The following is a 27,121-nucleotide window of genomic DNA, read 5'->3' as shown; positions in this document are numbered from 1 at the left end:
ATTGGATCACCATGTACGGAACGTTGGAAGCGTTTCTGTTCCTTGGAGCGATGACGTTAAACACTCTTCCAGCGGTAATTATTCTCAGAAGTCCACCTTGGCTATCAAGATGTCAGCGTTCTACGTTATCTTCATGTGAGCCTCAGGAGTTGGGCGACTATTCAAGAAGCGAAGTAACGCAGTCATCGTTGACAAAGGTTGTAGAACCCCCTCTAGAATGCGGAACATTTTGCAGTCAATATTCAAACAAACCAACAAACGAAGAGACGGCTGCCGCACCACAAGCTCTACAATCGAGTTCAAACCACCGAAATCTCGTTTCTAAAAGAGTGAAGCCTTCCTGTTTAAAACATAATCTGAATTTTATTTTCACAGTCAAGTTTTTAGTCGACGCCCTTTCGGTTGCGGTTCAGCTGTATGTCATTGTGACTTTCGTCGTTGTTCACGTGGACCTGGCTCAAGATAGAGGAGTACCTCCTGCTCGAGGTATCTACCTCCAGCATGTTCACACAGCCGGAGACTTCGCGCTCAGGTGCGTCGCGGCATTCGCTTTGGATCGCGAATACGTGCGTTTGGAAACACTGATGGCGGTGAGTTTCCTGGGGACGGCAGTCGCCTGTGAAGCGCTGGCGTCGTCTTCCTCCTTTGAATCTTTTTTACTCTCGTCGCTGATTCTCGGTCTGAGTGAAGGACTCATCGCATCTCTGCCACCTATTTTACTTCTGAAAGACTTCAGGGAATACTCTCTGCCAATGACGATGGGGGCTGTTGGCTTCATCTCAGGCTTGATACTGATGACGAAACCCGCTCTCTTCGGTAAGCTTTCAGCATTATTATTGTGTTTTTTTTTTATTTCTAATGGTGGTCGACGGCATCAAGCTATTTTCAGGACAATACTTAGAACCTTTTAACAAAGCTTATACATATAAAATTATCTGTATGCGTTTATTTGCGTATAATTAGAAATATGACAGCCAGAAGTTCGTATGATGTCTAAGATTACACTGTAGTAAAAACGGCAAGAAGTGTAACACCCGGGCTGACCTTTCACTAAGAAATGAAAATTTTAGATTATCATAGTCACCATACAAAAATGACACAGAAGTCGAGACGATATACCATTCCAGAAATTCAGTGCCGTCTATTGACTCAGATGTCAGTCCAAAGTTGTGTTTGCTAATAGAATTGAAACTGAGCATCCATTCGTAAGCAGCTGATGCAAGAAAAGCACGGTGCTCTTCCCTGTAGAGTTCTTCCTCAATTCGTTTCAGCCTTGATAGCGTCAAAAAACTACTACTCTAGACGAGGACCTTACTTGAATAAATCTCATGATAATATTCACCCCATTTTGTTGTCATATGCTGTCTGGGTTGTGCCAAAGTCGAGCACTTGAAGGAGTCACGTGACACCCTGCAATGAGTACTTGTTACGCTGACATCGTATATCAATACAGCTAACTAACATCTGGAATGTTCATACTCCGTATCGATTAATGTATTTTAATTATTCCTTCGTCAGCCATCAAAACGTAGCCAGTAGCATGTACATAGGATATGCACTTAGTTGATTATAGTGATTGAGGTGGCAATACTGAATTTAGAAAAAGGACGTACTAATAGCGGAGAAGAATGCGCAGGCGTTAAACGTCTGCCTTCATTTCTTGGTGACTAACTTCCTATTATTCGGAGGATTCTCCAAACGAGTAAATGGCTGCGTCCAGAGGGTCAAACCATCCAAAGCACAGAAGTGCACGTTGAAATGGAAGGTTTAGCCCGTGATGAAGGCCCCTTGCTACCCCTAAAACATTACCAGTAATTAAGGAGGGAGTTTCAGGCCGACATCTTGTTACTGCCGTTTTCGTTCAAGTATGGAAATATGCACTGAATCTAAAGTTTTGGGTACACATGTTGGTAGTCTTTTACACTCGTGAGCTAACAAACAACAAAAAACATGAGACACGCCAACTTCTAGGGAGCTTTTATATAGTCTGCTACATAACGCGGTAAAAGTAACATGTTTCTTCGTTCTTGTCTCGGTAACGAAGCAATAATTTTGTTATTTGTTGAGTTAAGGAACGAGTAAATATTTTCGTTACTTGTCGATGGAGCACCAAGTAATGGTATTAAGTAAATTTTGAATTGGAACGTGTACGGCTCAAGTTACCAGTCTGGTTTCAGTTCGCGCCTGCGATGTTGACGGCAAAACACCGCCTGCTAGACGATAAAAATATGTTCACAAGGTACTGCAGAATAGCCAAGGTTATCGCTGAACATATCCATTCAAACTTACAACAGCAAATGTTTCCCTTCTTCGGGGATAATTATTCTAAAACAAACACAACGAGGTTTATTTGGTTATCCCAGTGGTGTTGTGTCCTACTGTGTTTATCTTTCGCCTCTTTGTGTTGTCCGATCTATCGCGTTGGTCTTGTGGTAGGGTGGCCTTTCTGCATGCCCATCCGGGAGGAACAACACGAAGCCGGGGTTTCCATAACGAGAAACTACATTTATTAGAGTAACTGGAATGGGTTGTTAGTATCAACTTGAAACATTGCCGGAGCGTTCGAACTGCACGGCTCCGTGACCACGGTCCGTCTCCCCGCTTCTGTGGGCGTGTGCCCTCTTTTGTAGGCTTCTGCGCCTGTCCCACGTGCGCTGTTGCGCGCCTCAGATGTTCTCCAGTTTGGGCGGCCGGCAGCGGCCTCTGGCCGTTGTGGCAGACTCTCGCTCCCACAGTCTTTAATATATCTTCTTTCTTTTCCTCTTCTGTGTTCTGTCCGAATAAAGCAGTTACTTACGAGACTCTGCCCGCGATGGTGTTGCTCTTATAGCGGTCCACGAACCGCTTAACGCTACATTATTTGGCAACGAGGGTTAAAACAAGCTTTTTCTGCCTGGACTGAGCCTCAGGGACGACTACAGCCTGACCTCAACGGTACCCTCTGTATTGGACAGTTTTTTTGCGTTTTCCGGTGGAACCATCTTTTCGCACGATTTAAATCACGATGGCGACCATTTCGAACGGAACGCGGGCTGCTGAAAAGCCACCTGGCATCATCATGGTTTCGGGCGGCAAAGCTCCCTCGGAATTCTTGGCAACGTTGTGAACTCTGCCATTCCATGGGAGCGGTGGATCAAAATATTCGAGCGTTATTTGCTGGCAACGGGCGCCCGAGAGTATCCTGCAGAACGGCGTCAAGCGGTGCTGCTGAACTGCCTCGGCGAGGCCGGCCAGCAGTTTTGTGACTCACTACCAACGCCTGAACCTGCTGTTGAACAGGCATCAGCACCGTTAGCAGCAGCAGGTGGCGAGCAAACTGTAAGCACTACTCCTGATGTCTACAAAGAGACCATGAAGTTGCTGGAAGCCGAATTCTCGTAGCCGACAAATGTGACGCTGCAGGAAATTCAGTCCCATTTGCGTAGACAAAAAAAAAAAAAAGACGAGTCTCTTTACGATTTTCTGTCCGCATTATGGACGTTAATCGTCCAGGCTACGAGAACAAGTCCAACGCAAGATGGCATCCGGAAGCAGTTCATGATTGGGGTAGCATCAACGAAAATTAAAGAACAAATGGTCCTTCATGCATCTCTTACGTTCGACGTAGTAATGCAACCATAATAAACCTTAAACGGTCACAACGCGAAGTTTGTGAATGGGCTTACGTCACCGCGTCAGCATCCAGTGGGCAGACCTGCCAAGTTACACAGACAGCGGAGAGCCGCGTCAAAGCCCGGAGCCTACCTGGTGAGAGGCAGTCCAAAAGGGTGCCAAGGGCATTCTCCTGGAAGGACACTCCGGCAGACTCCACATCAGAGCAGTTTTCCACAGCGATGTCGGCGATGGCTCATATTATGAGCCATCGCCAACATCTCCACAGAGGGCATCATCACAACCCTTTGCAAGGCCGGGTGCCATCTCAAGAGACACGTACACAGCACGTTGTTTGGAACCATGCGTGATCTGCGGAGGTAGCGGGCGAAACCCGTATTCCTGCATACAGCAACCACATGAACAGGCGTCCGAGCATCGTCGGGACTCCAAAATACAGTTCCACCTCCCATGAGACGCTTCCCAAAACCTACAGGCTTCACGACAGCAAGAAGATTTCCGTCGGACACACTTCTGTACAAATTGTTGGAATGGCCCACACAAATGCCATAGCTACGACACCTGTCCCGCAAGAAGAAAATATTGCTACAACTGTGGTCGCCAGGGTCATCTTTGCCGTGTACGTTGGAGTATACGTCGAGATCGTCACCGATCACAACGCAGGCAAGTGGAGGAAGTCCTCTCAGATTGCGATGCCCACGACAACGACAATTGCGACCCCCACATTGTATGTCACATTAGTGAATCCTTGAAGGCGAGAATCTACATTTGTGGCAAGGTCTTTGGAACGCCAGTGAAGTTTCTTCTTGACACCCGGTTATTTGTATCGCTAATAATGAATAAGACCACGTTCACGCAATGGTTTGCAAGTGACGCCCGCGTGGTTTCTCCACAAGTCACACTGTTGAAGTACACTCGTCAGCCCATACGAAACCTTGGAGCTTCCAAAGCGATTGTGACATTCAGAGAACGGCACGCGCAACTTCTGCTTTATATCGCAGACCGCGGAACCTCTTTGTTGGTCATGGACGCAGTCATGGCGCTCGACATACGAATGAGCGTAGCAATACGGTCTTCCTTATATACCGAGACCGGTGACACCGGTGAGGCTTCCGCTAGTATGGCCGAACAACCTCCACCGTTGTCCTCACACACACTGATACCCAGGTCAATGGCATTAAAATCAGCCACAACCCGAAGCTGGACGCCTCGTCAATTGCACTGGAGGAAGAGTGGACTGAACGGCGTTCACCTCCAGCAGAGGCAAGCCTCGCTCTACACGCACACCTTCCAGTTAAGCCAGTGTCTACACCTCCGAAGCTTCCAGCATCCCTGTCATGGTTTTGTGGAAGGAAGAACGTGAAGGACGAAGTGACGGGTGCGAAAAAGGTGCCTGAAGAGCACGAGCCTCGACGTTCGGCAGCTGCTTGAAGGATCTGACCGGCTGTGTCCCGGTATCGACGACCTGAACCAGAACCCGCCGCTACGCACGGTGTAAAGGGAACAGCGGAGGCATGAGCATCTACGCCACCTCAACACCGTCCCTGGACTGAGCGGCTACAGAAGCCAGGAACCGAGCCTCGTCACGACTTATGCCGGTGAATCTCTAGGACGATAGCCCCAAAGAACAAAACAGCATTTCGTTTTGCATTTAAAGAAATTAGCGTTCTGACACGATAGTTCGAACTGCTTATTTCTTTCTTGTGACTTTACTTGTAGTCTTATTGCATTTTTTTCCTTCCATACTCATATTTCTTTTGTGTATGCAAATATATGCCCTGTTTTTTTTTCTAACTCTCTGTCTCCCGACCCTTTTCTTACCAACCCCGGACGAGCCTGTGACAATCCCTTACATACTTCGAGTATCTTTTTACGCCAGGATTCGGCCGAGTCAAGAGCGTGGTCTGCAAGGTGAAGACCCGCTCCTCAGTGATTTCCGTTAAACATTGGGTTCGGCGCATTCTCTATCTGCTCGACAGCCAGTTTCTGAGAAGATTAAACGTCTTAAGGAAGCTGAGGTGATCGAGCGCATAAACGCCTACGAGTGGGTATCACCAATAGTTGTGGTCCCAAAACAAAGGGCACTATCCGAGTGTGTGTGGATCTTCGCCAAGTTAACAAAACGGTATTTATCAACAGCTACCCGCTTCCTCACATCGAAGAGCTGCTTCACTCACTGCATGTAGCGCAGCGGTTCTAGAAATTGGATCTTGCTGCAGCATACCATCAGGTTACACTTCATCCGGAACGTCGCGATTTAACAGCGTTTGTTATTCACAAAGGACTTTTTCGCTTTAAGCGACTGTGGTTTGGACTAGCTTCAGCACCAGCGACCTTCCCGCAGATGATGGGTAGGATCATGCAGGGCTGCCAAGGAGTGCTCTTTTATCCAGATGACGATGTAGTCTTTGGCAAGAAATAACTGAAGCACCTAAAGCGCCTGCAAAAAGTACTCTTGCACGTCTCCGAAGCAGCTGTGAAGCTCAACAACAAATGTGTTTTCGACGTCACAGAAATTTCCTTTCTGGTGCACAAAGTTAGTGCTGCCGGGATTTCACCTATTCAGAAAAGGTCGACGCTCTTCGTGCGGCATCGACTCTTACAAACCTGACTCAGCTGCGGTCATTCCTAAGAATGGTTGAATATAATTCTCGTTTTGTCCCGTGCCTGGCTTCTGAAGTAAAACCGCTGCGAAAACACTTGCACATGGACATCCCGTTCATCTGGGACGAGTAAGTATATCGAAGTTTCCAGAGGGTAAAAGCGCAACTGTCCTTTGCACAAACGTTGGAGGTGTTTCACACTGCGCTGCCTATCATCGTCACTACGGATGTTTCAGCTTACAGTATTGGCACAGTGTTGCAGCAGCGATACGGACTGGAAATTCACCCGGTTGCATTTGCGTCACGAACGCTTCCTGCTACTCAAAGGAAGTACACTCGGGCGAACGAGAAGCGCTTACGTGTCCGTAAACCAGTGAAAAGTTGAACACCTCCTGTGGTGTTGCCACTTCACTCTACACACACACCATTAGGCTCTCGTTGCTCTCTTGGCCACACGAGGAACCGGACATTGGTCACTCCATATCACTCGCTGGTCTACCAGGCTCCTCAAGGACAACTTTCATGTAGAGTACCTGCTTGGCGCTGAAAACCAAATAGCTAATACTCTCTCCAGACTTCCGGTAGCGGAAGACGAAGGAGGAACAGCGTTTGATGAAGAAATTGTGTTCTTCACCGATGTGGATGATGAGTGCATATCAAAGGAGCGACTTCAAGAAGAGATGGCTGACGACCCAAAGTTGGCCGCCGTAATGTCCTATGTCACCTTGGAGTCGCCACCACGGCGGGCGTTGGCTCCCGATGAAGCCATCTTTCATGACACTAAGGACACACTTCCTGTGCACGATGGTCTTCTGTTGCGTGGCGATCAGTTCGTTGTTCCCTCTAGCATGAGTGGAGCCGTCATCGTCCGAGCGCACGAGGGCCACCCTGGTATCAGCAGGACTTCGTCCCGACTTCGAAAGCTCTACTGGTGGCCCCGCATGATTGCGGAGGTGAAAACAGCGGTCTAGTCCTGCGGCATTTGCGGGTCTGCCGACAAAAGTGCGAAGACATCGCCAACACCTCTCCAACCTGTGCCTCTCCCTGAGCGACCATGGTCGAAGCTTGGCATCGACACTGTTGGGCCATTTGAAACTTCACCGCCACTTTATCGGTACGCGATCACACTTGTGGACTATTTTTTTAAATGGCCGGAAGTCTACTTTTGTTCAAACGTCACGACAAGCGCAGTGATGGGGTTCCTGTGTCTCATCTTTTCTCGGGAAGGTCACCCCGAAAGTGTTGTTTCAGACGGCGGACCCCAGTTCACCTCCGTAGACTTTAAGAACTTCTTAGCTACGCGAGGTATCAAACATCATCTTGTATTCGTCAACTATCCACAAGCCAACGGACAAGTTGAACGCTTTAATCGCACTTTTAAATCGTTTGTACAGTGCGCTTCCCTAGAGAAGTGACCGATCCACCCTGCCGTCCTGAATTGCTCGCAAAATGTATCGCTGTACGCCTCATACCACGACAGAATTGTCTCCTGCACTCGTGCTGCACGGACGTAAGTCACGCAACCGGCTCCACATAATCGGCATGTCACCATCGCAGTTCCTGCAAAATCTATTAGAGGAGTTACAACGCCTGCGGTGTCGAGTCCAGAAAGGGCAGGAGAGCAGCAAGCGATATACAGATTAACGGCGAGGGGCGAAAATCCCGAAGTTTCAGGTCGGTGGATGGGCGCGTCAGAAAACTAGGGAAGGTGAGAAAGGGAGAAGAAGCTTTTCAACCTCCCATGCGAATTGTTGAGCGCGTGGTTCGATGGACTTACAAGCTTCATGATGGACGCGTCTGGAACGCCCCGAAGCTTACGGTGGCGGCTCCACCTTAGCAACGTATTGGCTACAAGTTGCCACAGGCAGTGACAATATACTTTAATGGGCGCCTGCAAGCAGTACTACGAGGGGCTGTTCAACGAACCGTCATCCTCATCATGAGTGGCAAGGGCACACATTCAGGGAGAATACTTCGCGGAAACATCAGCGGTTACGACCGCAAACACCTCCTATTTTCCCAGTTTGACAGGAACCTGAGTTGAATGAGGTCGTGGCGTAACGTCCACAAACACCCCCTCATTTACCAGTTTTCCAGCAACCCGTCTTGAATGAAGACCTGGAGTCTCCAAATGGTCTGAGTTAGAGTCACTGTGTGGGTTCCCAGAGTAACGAAACTCCGAAGGTTTGTTTTAAAACCGCGGCGCGGCGCTCAACCGAAACCATGGCGCCGGCATCTTGGGTCCACGCGTCGCTGGGGGTATGAGGCAATTGGAGCGTGTTGAAAGAGCTTTATTTAAACTGGTCAAAGGGCTGCACAAAAGCTTTTGTGGTGCTGTGAGTAGCTTCCGTAGATAATTAACATTACATAACTTGCTCTCTGACCCTTTTTTGGTTGGTTGCGATCACAAGTCCAGCGCCAAGAATCGTAGAGACTGCGCTTTGTTTGAGGAGTTTTCTGCCATCGGCTGTGTGCGTATCGAATTTACACTCTTCGAGGTGATCCTAGAAGTCAATGTAATAAAAAGACGCAGCACGTTGAGGCAATCTGAACGGAAAACACTGCGATCTAAATACTACTCAGAACCATTTCATGAAGCTACGAAAGCAGCAAGAGTACAAACTGCATGAAAGCAATTTTTCCCAGAGTCACAAGGATCCGCTTTCGCTCGGTACGTCACTCGAGGAGGCAACCGCATGCGCGCGACCTTTGATGCATTAGCTAAGTTTGCTACACATCTAAAATTGAGCGACGCGATATGCGACAGCGAGAGATCTGACCCAACACCTGCTTAAGCTTAGCCCGTCACTTACCAAATCGCAAGAGCGTCGCTCGTGCGAAACCGAACACAGCTGACGCCTGCCGACCGCGACCGGGCAACGAGCAATACGCGGAATGAACCAGCTGTAATCGGCACTCGTCTAACACAGCTTGCCTGTTGCAGTGGGCTCGAAATATTTTCGTTTTACTATGGCCAGCCAAGCCTTCTTCCTCCGTCTTGCAGTTGAGTTCTTTCCAAACGAGATCCGGAAGGGCGACAAGCAGGCATTGTGCCATTAAGTACACAACCTCCTTGCTTTTGACGTCGGTAACCACGTGGAAAAGACGGCGCGTGTACGCGCGTTCGATGAACAGCAGAGCGTGTGAGTGTGTAGTTGTTTGCTGCACCCAAGATGGCGGCGATTAAAGCAGCTTGAAGTGCTGATGGAGGTGAGTCTAGCGGTAATTATGTCACGTGATCGCTACCGTCCAATGATGCTCGCCAATCAAAAACATGATCGGCTAGAGTGAGTATGTTGTCGGCAAAAAGAAAATGAATGCTTACTCTGGGAGACCCATAAAGTGATATAGTCTGAGTGCATCCGATCAAGCTATGCAAGGGGATGCTCCTCGCCGATCAAACCAAAACCGTTGGCCTCCAGAGCGATTTGTAGACTGGAGTCTATAACTCGCAGTCCTGTGTTTCGGATGAAAGTGACCGACCTGGAGACCGATTTATGTTTAGTTTAAGCGTTTAGACTACCTAGTTTGCTTAAGAACAGTACATGTTTAGTATGAATGTGTAAAATGTAGCCTTGGCCAAAGGTGGCTTGGATGGAATAACGAATGCATTGTGTGGTAACGCTCATTCATTGCGTAAATAGAATGTGTATATGTAGAGTGTAATGTAATACTGAGAAGTGATTTGATTTTTTATTGGATAAATAGAGTATGTACATGTAGAGAGTAATGTAATAGTGAGAAGGTCTTTGATTGTTTTCTTTTTTTTATCATTGATGTATGTTCATTCGGAGGGGGGGGGGAGGGGATGTTGTGTCCTACTGTGTTTATCTTTCACCTCTTCTCTGTGTTGTCCGATCTATCGCGTTAGTTTTCAATACATCTTCTTTCTTTTCATCGTCTGTGTTCAATCCGAATAAAGCAGTCAGTTACTCACCAGACTTTGCCCGTGATGGTCGTGCTCTGATAGCGGTCAACGAACCGCCCAACACTACAAGTGGCACATGTTCTGCCATCACTTTTGCATCTACCGTGTCTAGCTTTTTACACTGAAATAGTCTTTCACTTTAATGTGGTCATACGACGTCGTAGATGGTATTCAAGCGTGCTCTTGTAAGGTGAAACATTTGAACCCGGGAGTTTGGTGACAACTATAGGTTCAATACATACACAAAGCTTTCTGCTTGTGAATCTTCCCTTAGTCAGTGATTTCCCCACACACCCCCTAGGAGCGGGATGTCCACCCCCATTGATTTTCTGAAGGCCCCCCTTAATTCGCAACGACTCCTCTAGTCTCAATGCTCCCCAACCTCCCATCCCCCTGAAAATGTAGACAACTCCCCTAATTTTAATTTCTGAGGAAACTCCTGCCCTTAGTCCTCCCGCCCCAAGGAACGACTCTCTACCTTGACCTAGGTCTTTCTCAAATCAGATAGTACTTTCGGCCAACCATTGTCACTTTATCCTCACACTTCGGCACCATGCGAAGAAAAAACACACAAACGAAGCTTACAAATTCCAATGAGATGCCTTTTTCTCAGATCAGTGGCCAGATAATGAAGCTTGCGGAATTTGAGTTCAACACGATCCCTCCAGGGAAAGACACTTTCCACACCATTAAAAAAAAGAAAGAAACACTTACGCACGAAATAAGTAAAGCAACATGGGCACCACTTTTGGGAACGAGTCATACCCGCCTTGATGCCTCCGTTGTCTAAGAACGTTCAGTCTAAGAATCTTACTCTGCTAAAACTGAGATTATTGCACCAGCAACCATCTAGTACTTCCAAATGAGTGCACACTGTTTTTGTCACGTAAATTTTTCTACGCACATGACAATCATCATAAAGCATTATGTGTGAATTCATTATATATATAAATGCATTAATAACTTAAATAATTCTAACTTATAAAACTTCTACTCCTTTAGCAAAACAACACATTCAAAGTAACGAGGAAGTAAAAGCTACTTCTGAGTTGAGGTAACTCGATCCTTTAGAATCTCAGTAACGAGTGGCGCGCTTAGTTTTTTAAAGTAACGAGTAACACTATTTGGTTACTTTTTGTAACTTTTGTGCGCTTCTTCTCCATCATAGTTAATGGCACAGAACAGCAAGGTTACGTCCGATTGGGTATCGCTTTGGGGTGAACATCTAATGTAATGAAGTGGTTTTTACTTGAACAAACTAGCTTAGTAATAAAATAATAGAAATTTAATAAAATATTACAGCGCATTCGAATGTTTCAACCTAAATATTACTTTAAATGTTCGCATATTTTTACAATTGATCTTCTGGTTGTAACTTTGCATGCCTAACCCAGAGTCCGCTGCAGTTTGTAACGTTTCCCGAAGTATTTGATCATTTGAAGTCCCCTTTTTATATTGTTGTTCGTCTTAGACAAAACTCTCTATAGACTACACAAGAGTTAAGCAGAATGACTCCAGTGAATTCTTCCCCTCTAAAAAGGTTACTTCAGAGACTACTTCGGAAAGTACGACGGCGTTCTACACACACTGGCGGCTGTCAACGGATTACTGTGCACCGTCTGGATATTTCGGAGAGCACGGCTTCAGAGGGGATTTGCAACAACAAGAAGACTGGCAAGCCTGTAGACAAACCATGAGGTTAACAAAATTGTATGTTGTTTTTGAACATAACCCCACTGGCTTCTATCAATCACCGCTGAGATTAAAATGCTTAATCCCGTAAGACATTAATTCTGATATCGTTTCATATGTATGTTTGCATTGAAGCAATGTTATTACCCGATTATTATAAAAGAGATGCACTCGCGGCTACTTCTAAGAATAAGTTTGTCAACAACATTGCTTTGTTTTCAGATGATCTAAGAGTTGACAAAATTCAAAATCTACCAGATTATCGTTTTACGAGAAGGTTGATTACTACATGCGTTTCAAAGTAGGGTATAGAAGGGATCTAGAAGTCTCTCCTAAAAATTATGTGGAAGTGAGTTTTCTAAGACCGTACATTCGAGATGGAATTCGCCTGTCGATTATGGTGCACTTCAAACCCGGTGAAAGCGTTCCGTTTTTACTCGATGCTTTAAATGAGGTGATTGAAACGTGGTTAACGTTTAATGAACTCTTTCTTTGTTATGTACCCCGGGTGTTGAACGTTTTTGAAATACCGAGACATAATCGCCGATATACTTACTTTGTTCTCTAATGATTGATTGTACCTGAACACCATATTTTTAAAGGTGTACGAAATGCAACAAATTTGTGTTCATTTTTGTGTTACGTTGTGCCGATTTCCCATAAAAACTAGCGATCAAAGTCTTTCTTTGACATTACAATGGAACTGGAGTGTGTGGGCTACAGGCTACTTTGGGTGGTAAGTCGAATATGCATGCACTTAGTTCCAAGTACGCAGCCTCTTGAGAGTTACCAGTCCACGCGAAGAAACATAATTGTTGTGTCTGGTTACCGATCTGATTTTTCCCGGCTATCTTAGGATTTCTGGAGGGCAGCAACGCTCACCTTATATTTGTTTTTGTAAGCGATGTTACTTTGAGCAATAATTAATCAATGCGACGATTATCTGCTCACGATGTAATATCGTTTCGCGTGAAAAATTACTTGAATTACTGCTGCTTCCTTGGCAAGGTGTGTTCTCTATTTTTTTGTGGTACTTCTTTCATGTCCTTGTCTGAAGGAGACAAAAACAAGTGTTATTCTTCAAAGCTCATGTCATAATCTATGGCAGTTGAGCTCGTGTTAGAAGACTGATATTTGTTGCATATATCTGATTCGTGACCAGGACGTTTTTAAATAATGAAATTTCTTTAATTATCAAGAAACAATAAGTGTCATTTTCCTTTGAGGGAGTTGGGCGTCATTGCAGGTATGTAAGCACGCTTAAAACCTACCTTGTTTAAACGGTTAAAAGTTTTTTTTATATATTTCAGTAATTCATAATGAGTTTGCTTCAGTTGATTTAAACTGCATTGGAGCAACCTGATCGAGTATTGAGCGTGTTAAAGAATGCTAAGGTCTCTTTTAAACCCTTGTTACAGCGGATTATTTTAGGAATTATTTTCGAGCATGTAGGCCAACTGATATACACACTTTATGTAATAGAAATATATTGTGCATTCGATGGTCCTCTGCATGTTTAGTAATGTTTTTATAATTCTAAACACTAACCACATTGTATAAACACGCTTGTTTTTCAAATGCTGACTGCCTGTTGGTTTATTTTTTGCTTAGATAACACTAACCCTGGGTGTCGTTTGCAACTAATTTACAACATATTTGAGTTTTACCATGTTAAGTTCGAAATTATTATTTTTGGATGCGAGACTGATTTTTTTTTTTTAAACTGTCTTGTTCTTATTAAAGGGGCAGTGCAACGATATTTAATTGGACTTTTTTTCACTTTACACGAGCTTACTGGTACTAGTAGGACTCAAGGGTACTTGCACGCAACACCACTGGCCAAGAAACTCCTTTTTTGCGCTGTAATTTCGAGGACAAAGCCGAGATTTTTCAACCAATCTCTTCTTTGCAAAACTTAATGACGTCGTTGGGCGGTAGCAGTACCGCCCAGAGATGATATGTAAATGCGGCTGATAGATTGGACCCGAGCATGGCGTGGACACTCGATCTGGGCTCGTGATAATCGATAGCTCGAGAAGCATTCGGGTAGTGTCTTGTGTCCAATCGCTGCAGTGACGGCAACAGCCGAACCATAACAATGTCCAGAACTCAGCACGTGTCCTGTGCCTTGCCAACCCCAGCGCATGGCTATGATCAACATTGGCGGCATATAATCGGCTCCAGCTCATGTGGCTGCTTGTTCTGGCTGCGAGTTGAGGGGGTGAACTCTGCTCGTTTTTCATTATTTTTTTTTCTGCGACTTCAATTGCGTGTGGTGAAAAACGAACGGGTATTTCACAGGTCATTAACGTCAGGGATCCGTTCTAAGTGGCATTTGCGCAAAATACAAAAATCGTTGCATCGCCCCTTTAAGTGATAATATGCTAAACATCCTTGTTGGTTTTATGCTACTATGTTTTTACTAAGTGCACCAGCAAAAATACAAATACTTGCTTGTGTGACACTCGAAATACAATCATAACAAAAATTACTCAGACCGTTACGCATATATTGGGCTCATCGCAACGCACGCGAGTTAATGGGTGAGCAATTAAAACTTGTTTATTGTTAACAGCATGCGTTCAGCACTGTGGTAAACTAAAAAAAAAAACGGTTTGTATAGTGTTTACGGTTCAGTTCAAGGTAAGAGTTAACAGGAGATAACATACTGCTTAGCGAGTTTCTGCTGCCTGTTCTAAGTGCTTTGTTTCCTCACATTACCACTGTGTATGCCTTCATTGTTAATTGATTTCAAAATACGCATATGCTAGAAATTCGGCATGGGCCCTGCGAAGAAAAATTATTCTTCGCTTCTATGACACCGATACCAGCGGTAAGATATTTTTATACTTCAATACGTGATTGTAACTTTTAAAATAAAATTAAACATGACGGGATCTTGTAACTGGAAAATGAGTGAGACGTACTTGAATCTGCGCCAGGGACCGCCAACCAATAAAAACACCATATACTCAAATCAAAGTGATCAAGAAGGCAAGCTCCTTTATGTCCCATACATATAAAAACGGTGATGATGAAGAAAAAAGACACGAAACACGTCTGAAACACAGCTAACTAACCTTTATTGACAGAACTGATTTTATATAAGCCACTCTTCCACATAATTTCCTTGATATGGCGCACCTTTCTGTATCCTCCAATCACGACAATTAGTCTCCTCGTTCTCCACCGATTGACAAATCACAGTCGGCTAGATCAAAATTGCGCAAGCGTTTCAGGCCCGGGACCCTGAAAATACCCGAAGGCCTTCCGACGACGACTTTTCCCTTCGATTCTACTAAACAATGACCCAGTCTTGTCGCCAAAGTTTATTGAAATATATTTTGGCGACGAGAAGTGGAATGAACACTTGCATAGCTAAGCATTTAGAGCTTCATTAATGCGCTGTCAGCAGGGGCCCCAATATACACGGCGGGATCAAGCGGGGCCAAAAAACCGGGACATCGCCGCCTATTCCGATTGGTCAGCGGGGCGGAGCTGGCCAATTGTAACAGGCGGCGATGTCGCCGTCTTTCGGCCCCGCCAACCTCTATCACAACGCTTCTCTCTCTCTTGGTTCCGCTGTGTATATCAGGGCCCCTGTTCGGCTTTCTGAGGTCCCAACACACTCCACAACCCCCACAAGCCTCTTAACTAGATAAACTGGCGATGTAAATGAGATTACACGCTTTGTCTGATAACAAAGAACGATGCCCTATCGAAAATTCTATAAAGATACGTAACTTGGGACACTGACTGCCAGTCAGCAGCCTTGGTGGAACGGGCCCTGATGCTCCATCAGATGATGTCTGACTGCCACTGCCAAGGGAATTTCATTGACAAGCGCAGCATTTATATGAGTAAAGCTATACGCACTCATAAATATCGCCAAATGCCTCGAAAAAACAAAAAATGTTCGAGAAAGAAAAGAAAAACAAAAAGCAGGTCCACCGCGGATCGAACCCGCGTCCACTTGCGTACAAAACGGACACCTTAACCCCTATGGTATGCCATATTTTTTTTTCTTTATTGCCGACTTTGACATAGTGCAACCAAGAAGTACAGTGCTGTAAAAGATTCCGTCAATCACTTACCGACTGACGTGGCATGGTTAAAAACAATTTACATTTAACAGTTCTTCCATTGTTGGTAATCACTCCGGGACATTTGAGCGAACCTTCCAAACTTCGACAATGTAGCGGACAGACTCGGGAAAATAGTCCCCCACAGGCCTTGTGTCAACATCTGCATGGCGAACCGCCATGCGGCATCTTCATATGCAGTGAAGGCCGAGCAACACGAAAAGATCGAAAGGCACACAATTCTCGTTTTCGACTGCTAGGAACCGTATGCCATGGGAATCTAGAGGACACTCCTTTTTTAGAGTACGCTGCAACACATCCCAGAAAAATATAGCGTCCCAACAGTCCAAGAAGACATGCTCAACTGACTCGGGTTTCTTACACAAAAAACAGTGGTCACCCCACGCGACAAACATACCCCTCTCCACCATCCACGTTTTAACAGGCAGAGTACCGGTGTGCAACTTGAAAAAGAAGGTTTTGATGCACGCTGGGACGGACATTTTCTTAACACGTTTCAGGACATCCTGTCCCGAACCTGTAGAATACAGAGCTCTATAGAGTGGAACCGGCAGGGTAACGTAAACAAGATCCTGGTACAGCTTTTTCCTAGTGACTTCACTCAGATATTCCAACGAAAAGCGTGCTCTTAGGAATTTGTACGCTCCCACCACTTCGCGCATATAACCGAAAATACACCCACCATTTCCATACTCTGACGATACTATGAACTCAGGCAGAACATTACACAATCTCACTTGACAAACTGTGCTCAAAAACGGGTCCTTGACTTTACGTAAGAAAAGGAAACGATTTACCAGCTGCTTCAAAAACAAATGAGATAGAGCCAGGCCTCCATCACTCACACTGCGAAAAATACTAGTCCGGCTAGTGCGCTCATAGGAAGAGCCTCAAATGAAGACCGCAAACACCCGATGCATTTTTTGGATATTCACCCTGGAACAATGTAAAACCTGAAGCACATACCACAATTTACTTATTAGGAACACATTGCAAACAGTGGATCGGGCAAATACCGAGAGATCCTTTCCTCTCCACTTCTCAGCTTTTCCTTGCAATTCGACTACCTGGGCCCTCCAAAAAGGGTTGCTGTCCCGATAGCTTTCAAGGGGGATTCCTAAATACTTTACCGGTGACGAGACCCATTTGACGTTTTCAAACACACTGGGCTTCACGTCCCACTCCCCATGCCAAAAACCTATGCACTTTTCCCAGTTTACGGCACTACCACTTCTATTGCAAAAACGTTTTACTAATGCTATCACCTCTCGTACGCTTTCTCTGTTTGCACAGAACAACGCGATATCGTCTGCGTAGGCCAGTACTCGCACCTCGGAAGCATGTAGCTTAATGCCATCAATGACGCTGCTTTTAACTACGCTCAAGCAGCAAGACTCTATGTATATGCAAAACAAAAGCGGGGACAGAGGGCAACCCTGTCGCACGGACCGGAGGACGCCAATACGTTTACCAACTGACTTGTTCACAACCAGGCTTGTCGTGCATCCCTCGTACGCCATACGAACACCTTCTATAATTACGGAGCCTACGTTTACATGTTCCATTATCGCCATCAAAACCTCATGTGACACACGATCGAATGCTTTTTCCAAGTCAATCTGGAGCATTGCAATTTTTCCATTCGTTGCGTCACAGCATTCTAGTACACTTCGAGCGGTGTGAATGTTTGTTGTTATCGATCTTCCTTTTATTCCACACGTTTGGTGTGAACCAACTATTTCTCTTATTACTCCTTGAAGCCGTCGTGCCAAAATCTTCATTAGTACTTTGTAGTCTACGTTTGTTAAGCTGATTGGCCTATAGGATGTAACCGAACGCAATTTGACATTATCTTCGGTCTTGGGTGTTAACACCGTGTGAGACCTCACAAAGGAGGGTGGTAGTTTTTTTCCTTCATAGGCCTCGTTGAAGACATTGTGTAGCACTGGCGCAACTTCATCTCTAAAGGTCTTATAGAAAGCTGCACTAATTCCGTCGGGTCCAGGTGTTTTTCCAGGGCTCAATTCGTCTATCGCTTTCACTATTTCTGTTACGGTGATCGGCATCTCAAGAAATTCCTTTGTCTCCTCATTTAGCTTCGGCAAAAGCACTAAGAACTCCTCCATAAATTTTGTCACTTTCACTGGGCTGTGCGCGAACAAGTTTGAATAATACTCAAAAAACGCTTGTTCAATATCCGTTTGGTCCTTCATAATCTTTCCATCTTTTTCGATTGCGCTGATAGTGTTCTTTCGTGCATAACGTTTTTCCATGCCCAACGCCTTCTTTGTCGGAAATTCCCCTACAGCGAACTTTTCTGCTCGTGCTCTGATAAGAGCTCCGTGATAACGCTCTTGATCAAGGACTCCCATTCTTTCCTTCAATTCACGTATATCGTTTTTGAATTCGCCCGGTGACTTACTTTCTTCTCTGATGAGCGTTTGAAAGTTTCTGCGCAGGATCGCCTCCTCATGTCTGGAAGTGCCTTTACAGCACAGGCTTTTTCTATGGCTATCATTTTAAACTATTCTTTAAAACCCTCCCATTCTGCTGCGTAGTTGCTTGAAACTCTTCTAACTTGTTTAAAAGGCCTCGTACGAATTTTGTAAACCCTTCGTCGTCTAGGAGTCGACAGTTCAACTTCCATAGTTCCCAGGAAAACTTTGGTCGCCTATGCGTGCTTCCCAAAACAAAAGAAACTAAGCAGTGGTCACTGAACGATACCGGAACTACTTGATATTCATGGCAAACTGGCACTTGTTCTAATGATATGTAAACTCTGTCTAACCGAGCGTGGCTGATTCCTTGGAAATGAGTGTACTGAACAGTTCCCACGTGACCGATGCATTCCGCTACGTCATAAAGACTTGCCTCGCTGACGATGTCGTTCAATACCAACGTGCAAGCATCTCTGTACGGGGTCACTCCGGTCTTATCTTTTGCTGAACAGACACAATTGAAATCTCCTAGTAAAATAACATTACGTTCGCACATACAGTAGCCACGGACAAATTCAAAGAAGATTTTGCGGTCCACTGCAGACTTCGGCGCGTACAGACAAATAACACGCCAGTGTGTCGAATAGTATGTGAAATCACAAATCACAAGCTTACCCCTTAGACATGTGACGACAGACTCTACAGTTATACCGATTGAATCCTTTAAGAACAAACAACAACCTCCGGAAGTTCCTACTGCATGACTTACACAAACGCAGTACCGCGATGTAAAGGGTCTTAACATGCTCTGATTGCGCTCGTCGCTCTCCACCTTTGTCTCTTGTATTGCAACTATGTCTAGCTCTTGGTCAATAAACAGGCGATTCAGCTGATACTGCTTACGCCTATCACTTAGACCTCGAACATTCAACGTGCCTACACGCAATGTCTTTTCAAAGACTGGTGTGGTCATTTGCGTGTTCGCACAAAGAGCATCATGCTTCAATAACAAACAGTTACTGGGGCGGCGGGCTGCCTTGAGACAAGGACGATGACCGCCTTGGAGACCCCCCGCGACTTTTCTTGTTCTTGACGTCGTCCCCCTCTTGTTGCGAGCCCTTCCGAGGCTGCTCACCTGGTCCAGCCACAGCCGCATCTGCCCCTTCGTGTCTTCGCTTAATCATCGCCGAGTTGAAGTCCATGGCGTTGCCGTGTTTCTCGCCCTCGGAGGTTTTTGTTGTATCAGATCCAGGCACAGTCCTGTCTTCGCTACTTTGCGTCGTCAAAGAAGTCTGCTCAGCCTCCGACTTTCCTTGCCGTTCCTCATCCGTGGTATTCGGTGCCTCAGTAGGTGCTTGACTGTTGCTACCGTGTGCACCTTCACTGTTCGCACCCCCAGCCACGCTTGCAGCTTCCTCGGCTTCGACCTCGTCCATCAGTTCCTCGTTGACGCCGCCACCATCGTTGTGCACTGCCACAGCCCGGGCATACCTGCGGGTGCAGTCCGCGCTTTCGTGCCCGAAACCACGACACTCTGAGCACCAAGGCGCCCTACACTCACGACGTATGTGCCCAATGCGTCGGCAACGTAGGCAAACGGGCGCACGCTTCGGAACCACTACCAGGACCGTGCCCCCGTAAAATCGAAGCTGGTGCAGCAGGCTCTCCAGCGTTAGGTCCTGGCGGAGAGTTAAGACGACGGACAGCGTTGTAGACTCGACGCCCACGAGTCCGTCCACCTTCCACATCTCACGAACGACACTCTTTACCTCGCCGTACGGTTCGAAAGCGCGGCGGACAGTGTCGACGGGCACGTCAAAGGTCACCCAATGCAGCTTCACCCTGACCTCTCTCCGATATGGGTCAATCGCTAAGCAGCGACGCCCCTTCACCTGGATTTCAGCGGCTTGCAGCAGCTTCTCCTTGGCCTCTGGTGTTTTCAACTTGAGGAGCCACACGTGACCCATCTGATAGGCTCCGAGACCCGCCAACTCCGACAATACTCCAGCCTGTTGTAACGGTCGTACGAAATCTTCGGCCCGGTATGGACGTCCGCCGGGGTCGCAGTGCAACACCACGCTGTTCTTCACCATTTCTCCTGTTGGCAAATGTGGCAGGATGGTCCGGTATTCTTCGGTCGTAGTTCCCTTAGTACCGGCCGAAGCCTCAACAGTTCCCCGGCCTGTGGCCGGTAAGTTTTCCTTGGAGAACATTGAAAAGCGTCCGTTTGGAACGGCGTCTTCTTCTTTCTCCCTATGCTATGCCATCGCTTAGGAGACTGCATTTGACCATTAGTTTTATACGAGTTTAGCGGAGTGTGTATAGCCATTTCCGTCCGAAGTGCACTCCGGAGTGCGTATAGCTTTACTCTCTATAAAAAGCTCAAATTCCGAGGTGGCAATCTTGGATGGCTATGAAACGGTTCACAAGCCGAGGTCGCCATCTTGCATGGCTGTGAAACGGTTCACAAATCCTTAAAATGAATGTAATTCATGACATAAAAAATCAGGAAAAGTGTGTACCCGTCCTTTGTTTTTTCCCCCTTTTGAAATTTGCGTTTTTCGGGCAAAAGGGACATTCGTTTACAAACTGGACCACATGCACCGGAAGCATGTTTCAAAGAAACGCCCTCGATGTCTGAACCTTTCGGGACGACCGTATACACTTTAATTCACAAAACCTATGCGACTCCGTTGAAGCTAGCGAGCAAGCATGCATGCTACGACAGACAGCCCTGGCTTGCACGGATGATCGCGAGCTGCAGACATATCTGAGCTACGCTCGCGGATGCTTTTTGCCTGCACTCTTCATGAAACAATAATAATGAGGTGCGACACAGCGGTAAGGCCAATAGCCTATGCCAGATAGAAAGGTATAAACTTTCTAGCCCAAACCTCTCGGACCGAGTCAGGAGCATTTTAGTATTGCAGCGCGAGATTCCGACAATGAGCGTATCGCTCTAAAGAATGCTTCGGCTGCATATGCAGTTAAATCTTGCGGGCTTCTAACTCCGATTCCATCAGACCCTGTTCCCGGATGAATATGACACTGCAATACTTCGCTCTCGGCAAAAGGGCTTATTCACTCACTCATTGCCTGGGGGGTTTCGGGATCGGGGGACGGTCATCATCGAGGCCGGGGGTAAGTCCGCTGCCACTGCAGCTTCTCCTAGTCCCAGCGGTGGTCATTCACACCGCGTCATGGGGACGTCGTCGTCCAGGGTCGCTGTCCGGTCCGTTTGTCGAGTCCGCCACTCGACGTAGTGCCCGCACTCCCCGCGCCAGCGTCCACCGCCGTCCGAGCTCGCCTCCGTGACTCGTTGATCCCCAAGTCGGCAGCAAAAGAGAGACCTTTCCTTTGACTCCGCTCCCCTTTTTATATCCTCGCCCCAGCACCGATCACGTGCCCACCACGACCCGTCCACGTGTCCAAGCTACGCAGCAAGCCGTCATCAGAAGGGATAATCACCTTACTGAGAGGCTGCTGTACCGTGGTACCGGCTTCAAGCACCAGTACAAAGGGAACAGTACCTGGATCGTGCGAACTGCAGACCTCATTGGACAGCCTTTTTACAAGGCCATGTCCGTAACATCTGGGCAAGTATACCAGATGTTACCGCTTCACTGCTCGGAGGCGACCACCCAACAGGAGCGACAAGCGCGTAACGGCGGTCCGCACCGAAACCCGCACGGGCTCGACAACCGCGACAAGCGCATCGACGCATGTTCGAGTTCTCCCCCGGCCAATCCCCGACACCGCATAACTAAAAAGTCTTCCAGCTGATGTCAAGGCCGGCCGGGATCGAGCAATGAAAGTACGCCGTCAACGCGTCTCGCGACTCTTCGATGTTCTCGATATGAGCAAAGTGCCCTCATACTAATGCAGTAGGTTACGCACAAAGCTCGCCCCCAACCAAGTCAACACGCCGCAAAACTGAAAAGTTTTCCTGCGACTGTAAAGACAGGCAGGGTTCGAACAATGTAAGTATTCCACACGCGAACCTTTCAACTTCCGCGTGACGAGCGCGATACCGAAATGCGAAATAATCTAACCGGCCGGTCTTGGAAATGGACGAGCTAATAAACTATATTTGCTCTTCATAAACAGTTTCCGCAGGTCGAAGTGTCTAGCGCATTTACCGCCGCATTCCAACACCCGCTACCCATTCATGCGAAGGCTGCAGTTTGTACAGCGACGGGCTGACCCAACGCACAACAGTTATGGGCCGCCGACGGCCATGCCGCTGCCATAATTTCTAGGCTTCCCGGGCACATAACCGCCGACGTGAACCGTACGTTTTTCCGGGTCAACCACGCATCTGTACAGGATAAAGCTATGAACAACTCGTCACATCATCGCAAGACCGCCCCTCGCCTCGTGCAGGTTTTCAGCTCTTTCCCCACCTAGCTGTTTTTTCTCCCCTAAATTTATAATTTACCTCTAATCCAGACCTCTGCACGAGTTATCACCCCCTCCCTCGCGTCCCAACGCGAACCCAAACACGGCTGAGAACCGGTACAATATCGATGGTTGAGCCGCGAGGCTCAACCATCGATATGGCGGTGTGAGGATCCGGAATCAACTGTGCGCACAATTAAACGGAATCAACCTCACGACTCCACAACCAGATACGCACGGGTCATGCCCATCGCGTCAGACTGAACTCCACGGAGCATTACACAAAGCCACTGATAAGTGAACACGGAAACTCGGTGGTTTTCTGGATTCTGATATCTGCGCACCAGACATCGCGTATCCGGCACGATTTATGGGGCTTAGCCCCTAAATGTAGCCTCTGACCACAAGGTACTCGTTCAAAGCGATCTTGGTCGGAACCTCAAGAGCGCATCCCTACCTTGAGATGCTCTCAATTACCGAACCTAAAAACCGCGCTGACAGCTCAAGGAAGGCCAACTGGGAGCTAGCATGCGGTCAAAAGGAGACGCTCCCATACAAAAATGGTCAATGGACGTCTATGGAAAATCCTATGGTGAGCTATCCCCTTCTATGGCCCTCTATGGTCAGCCATAAGAAACCATAAAACACGTTATAGCCAACTATAGAAAAATGTATGTCTTCAAAGCTATAGAATCTCGAACATTCCGATTTCTATACTTGGCTATAGAATAATTTATGACTATGCAGCCATAGACTCGCGACTATTCAATATTCTTTAGTGAGCTATGGAAATGTGTATGTCCTTGATGCTATAGATTCGCCGCTATAGAATGTGCTTTAGCCGGCTATAGATTGGTGTATGTCCCTAAATCTATAAAATCGCGACCATTGATTTTTCTTTAGCCGAAACTCAGCATTTTATGTCACCAAAGCTATAGGCCTCTGACCTTTCAGTGTTCTTTAGCCGGCTATAGAGCGGTGTATGTCCCTAAATCTATAGAGTCGCGACCATCGAATTTTCTTTAGCCGTCTCTATAGTGTTTTTTGTCAACAAAACTATAGGCCTCCGACCTTTCAATATGCTTTAGCCGACTATAGAGTGATGCATGTCCCTATATCTATAGAATCGCGACCATTGAATTTTCTTTAGCCGACTCAATAGTGTTCTATGTAACCAAAGCTATAACCTCCGACCTTTCAATGTGCTTTAGCCGGTTATAGAGCGATGTATGTCTCCCGAGCTATAGACTCGCGACTATCCAATTTTTTTAGTTGGCTCAATGGTTTGCTTAGGCTATAGGCCCGCGACCCTTTTTTTTTACTGCAGATCTAGGAAAGTGGAAGAGAGTCATTCATGCGCTCGATCGGAGCGAGAATTTTCTATAGCCAGGTTAACGGGACGTAGGTCGCCGCGGCTATACGCCCGCGATCACAAAAGCGCCCTCAGCTGCCTGTAGGACTATTGCAGTTTTGCCGGCTGCTTTCCCTGCGCATTGCCTTATTTCGGCGTTGACGTCATCTCAATCTTCCGTTTTTTAGCTCTAATTATATGTCGTTTCCAGTGTACTTTGTAAGAATATGTATTTCGTAGCGCGCCTTCTACTTTGTCCGTGTCCCTGCCATGTTTGTATTTTTTTCTGCCTGCTGTGTTAAATATACACTGTAAAAAATAACCGTATAATTTACGGCCTATTACACGCAATAAATACTGTCACTGCGCCGCACAAATATATTAACTAAAATAGACCGTAAACATGGTGGGCGCCGCAAGAGAACAAGGAAGAAAGCGAGAAAGAAAAAGAAAAGCAATAGAAAGAAAGCGAGAAAGAAAGAAAGAGAGAGAAAGGTAGCAAAAAAAAACAACACCCGGAGCATAAAGCACATGAACCAAAAGAAAAAAAAAAAAATGCGCGTCGCTATCCATGACTCGGTCCACGAAGGCCAGAGCGCTCTGAGAGGTTACGTCACAATGGCGGAGGAAGGAAGTCCATGGCGCAACTACGTGAGAATACGCTATCGACGTGAAAAAAATGTACCTCGGCGCGGTGGTGTTCATGCGCGTTTATCCGGCATTAATATACGTTTTAAAGGCGCAGTCTTGTGCAATTTATTATATATATAATATAAACGTAATATACAACGCGTTACCAAGGTTGAGAGTACCAAATTTATATTTATGAGTATCCCCGTAACCGCGGGACTACCTGCAGTTCCGCAGCACGCCACACTTTTCGAAAGGACCGGCTGCGATGCTGCCGATGCCACATGGCTCCGACTCTGGTAAATTTGCGTTGTGTGTGAGCTACTAACTGTCTGAAAAGGAACGCTGAGACATCTCAGAAGGGAAGGAAACCGAAAAGAAATCCAGTCATTGTCGCAGGGAGCGCACACGAGCAAGAGATGGGTCGACAACGTCAAGCCTTTCGTCGCCGCTGCTCTCGTGTGTGGTACTTTTGAGACTTGTTTCCCGTCGTATTTCTGTCATCACCGTAGTCTCCGGTAGTTTTTTTGTGTTCGCTTGATACTACGGCATTTACGTGGATTCGTGAAACAAGTCCTGCTTCGGTTTGAGTGGCATGTGTAACAACTAGCGAACGAAGACTGGTCGATTAATCGATAGACCTCTCTCGACAGAGAGAGGCTTCTTGGAGTTCGTGTTCAAATGTGTATGTCACGGATATTGTGGGACGTATGGATACGATCGACAGGTGAGAAAGAACTTATTTACGGGCTTTCTTGGTCATGTAAAACGCAAGTAAGATGCTGCAATCGTTTTTCTTCTTTTTTTTTAATCGCATGATAGATTGCAATTTTGTTCTTTGTCATGATTCGCGTGCAGTTTCGTCGGCATTTGTAAATATGCGCGCTAATCTTGTTTTCACTGGAAGGTGAAAAACAAGTTTGTGTGATTTTTGAAAGTGCGTTGTTCGTGGTTCTGTGTTTATTTATACTAAAGTTATTTTATTGCCTTTTCCGCGTTTATACTAGAATCTTAACTGTATTAAGGTAATAGTATTATTATATACAAAATATGTTATGTGTTGTTCTAAGGCAGCTCGAGCCCCATAGGGAGAAGTAAATTAGTAGACTAAGTAGTAAGTTTAGTACCCCTGCCACACGGAAAAGTTAATATATTTTCATTCAGTGATATAGGATTTAATCAGCTCGCGGTCTTGAGTGGTTATACGAGCGCCGCAAGCGGATTTGTCGACCCCACAATGTCATTCGATCGAAATTGCATTAATTTTGCCATGTGGCCGGGGTATGATGCAAGAATTCAGTGACTGCACGCAATAACGTCGCTTACATGATCGTGGGAAACACTTGTCTTGCCTTGTCCGCGTTGACCACGTCTACCTGATTTTTAACTGTTCTGTTTTGCTGTTTCCAAATCACTGCGTGTCTCGCCATTTTGTCGAAGTATTACTGTAGAACATATGCATTCCTACAACAATAATGCCATGACTCAATGTTTTCGACTTAAAACAATCACGTTTTTCTTAGACGTCTTATACGCATACCTCGTGCCATTTCGTACCGATTATTTAGCGGTGTAATATTTTGCTCGTGTAATAAAATGTTGTCTATACCCGTTGCTATGTGCAGCTTTCATTTTAGCTAATATGACACGCGTATGTGACTAAAAACGCGTTATGACGGTCGATCTACGGGCGTTGCATTCGCTTCGACGCGCGCCCCCGATGGCCTTCCTTTGCGACGTCACGAGGAGAGCGCTACGGCCTTGTCTTCTAGGAGGTGTTGGTCCACGGCGTCATGGTGTCCACGGCTGGGAGGAGGAAGCTCCATTCGCCCTTTCGCTTCCTACAAATCTTTTACAATATGTTATGCTTAGTTAGGTGCGCGATGGGGTGAGGGAATAGCGAGAAGGAGAAGGCTCGGCAGAGTCTTTAGGTGCTTTAGGGCCGTCGGGACAAGGCGGGAAAAGAGGTTTCGCAATTGCGAAGTAAACGCCAATCCGTTCGTGTCGACGTTGCTCTCGTCTGGTGTCGCTCTTCTTTCAAAAATTTTGAGCGGGGGATACTACAAACAAGACCAGGTATTTGGACATCAGTTATACTTGCTACCTTTGTTAATATAGTGCAACTGTGGCATGCCAACTGCTCCTAAAATGTTTACTTGTAGACTTTGTAGTTTTCATTCGAACACGCTAGCAGGTTACGCTAGGCATTTCGAGGACCATAGTTTCGGTTCTCGGGTTATTCCGTGTGTCGACGAAAGGTGCTGTCGTCAGTTTGTAACCTATGCTGCGCTCAGATGCCATATTTTAAGAAGCCACAGGGGTTTAAAAGCTGAAGAAGGTTGGTCAGCTTCGGAGAGGTTAACGAG

The 27,121-nt window shown here is 46.3% G+C and overlaps 1 pseudogene; it reads left to right on the top strand.

Annotated features, from left to right (window-relative positions):
• Window positions 1-3,165: 3,165 nt before the first annotated feature.
• Window positions 3,166-4,975, top strand: LOC121835890 (annotated as a pseudogene).
• The last annotated feature ends 22,146 nt before the right edge of the window (window positions 4,976-27,121 follow it).

Source organism: Ixodes scapularis, unplaced genomic scaffold (genome assembly GCF_016920785.2).
Source record: "Ixodes scapularis isolate PalLabHiFi unplaced genomic scaffold, ASM1692078v2 PGA_scaffold1__304_contigs__length_218370807, whole genome shotgun sequence".
Classification (NCBI taxonomy): domain Eukaryota; kingdom Metazoa; phylum Arthropoda; class Arachnida; order Ixodida; family Ixodidae; genus Ixodes; species Ixodes scapularis.
Note: the sequence above shows the minus strand (reverse complement) of the source record. Positions and strands in the feature narration are given on the sequence as shown.